The sequence below is a fragment of the Triticum aestivum genome, chromosome 5B, assembly GCF_018294505.1.
Source record: "Triticum aestivum cultivar Chinese Spring chromosome 5B, IWGSC CS RefSeq v2.1, whole genome shotgun sequence".
NCBI classification, from domain to species: domain Eukaryota; kingdom Viridiplantae; phylum Streptophyta; class Magnoliopsida; order Poales; family Poaceae; genus Triticum; species Triticum aestivum.
This window is the reverse complement of record NC_057807.1, coordinates 381138337-381140104: the sequence shown is the minus strand read 5'-3', so window position 1 is coordinate 381140104 and position 1768 is coordinate 381138337.

The following is a 1768-nucleotide window of genomic DNA, read 5'->3' as shown; positions in this document are numbered from 1 at the left end:
ATGCTCAAACACACATGGCAAGATTGCAAATAATAACAGTTTCAGACTTTGCAGAAATAAGATCAGGTTGCAATGTTTAGAGCTATCAAACAACATGCTACAGGAACTTATCATGGCAAACAAAGGCATGGAATGAATCTACTAATTGCATATAACAAAAGTCCCTTACTGACAATGAGCCAAAAAGGATCAGAAAATATGATGGCACCCATGTAAACATGGCAAGTTATATGACAGATTCATACATGGCAGAAACAACAAAAAGAAGGCATGTTGGTGAGCTTGTACCACTCACCACAGAGCAATACAAGGCATGGCAAGGCAACCAACAGTAAGAAGACATGTTTATGAAGCTAAGCATGGCAAGATAAAGTTCATAGGGTACATGGATCACTAGCAAAACACATGGCAAAACTGAACTTAATGTTAACAGGCTGACAGCAACATTATTTAGCAACTTTGGAGCAATATTACAACAAGCTAAAGCAGGCTATAAATGCAACCAGGGGCATGGATGGTTAGAGCATAACATGTATAACAAAATACCCTTAGTGAACATCTCCAGAATATGCATATAATGACTTGTAGCAGCAGGTTTACATAGCATCACCAAATAATAGATTCAGCCTAGCAAAATAGTAACAGCAAGTACCCTACTTCACGAGCTCGATTCACTCACCACAAGTCATTGCATGACAAGATAAGCATAGCATGAGCAAGAAGACATGTTGATGAAACTAACCAAGGCAAGAATAAGTTCATAGAATGCAAGGATCAACTACAACAACCTTGGCCAAATTGAATAGTATGTAAACAATCTGCCAGGAAACATTTTCTAGCAAAAGTAGAGCAAGAAAATGACATGCTAGACTACTCCATAATTGCAAACAGGGGCATGAATGGATAGATAATAACCATATGTTCAAAACATCCTTACTGAAGTATCTTAAAATATGCTTGGATATCTCTGTAGCATCAAGTTTACATGGCATAAAAATAACAGCAGAACAGGGACTGAAATCAGCAACATCACGAAGCCTAGTTTGCATGCTTGTGCTATTCACCACATTGATCACAAAAATACATGGCATACACCCCTGTAAGGATGGCATGATGTAGCACAAAACACATGTAGACATCAACCTCATAGGATGCACATATCAAACATGGCAAAAATGACAAATGAACATGTTCTGTTAACACACAGCAGACAACATTATATAGCACTCTTGCAATGATGATTCAGGCATCAAGATGGACTCAAATGAACATGATGCAGTGGAATGAAATGAAGTACTCGTTGAGATGAACAATTTGATATGCTACACGCCCAAAACGAAGCCAGGGATGCGGAGTTATGATGCGATGAGCAGGGGCTAAAAATATGCAAAATTACGTGGACTTAGGGAAATTCAACCTCCGAAACTGGACGCGGTCGTGCGGGACGGAGAGATCCGGGTCGGGTGTGGGCGCTTGGATGTGATCCTGGTGGATCTCGTCCCGATCTGGGGCGACGGGTCCGGCGGCTCCGGCGAGAGCTCCGGCGAGGGCGACGGCCGGAGTTGGAGGCGAGGGCGATGGGAGGCGGCGTCGGCGAGGGGCGGCGACCAAAGCGGACGAGGGGGCGCTGCTCCGGCGAGCGACACGGGGCGCGCAAGGTGGCGGTGGCGTCCGCGGAACGAGGCGGCGGGGCTCCGGTGAGCTCCCTGGACGGTGGCGTGGAAGAGGTCGCGGCGGCGGGGTCGCTCCGGCCGGCGACCACGGCGGC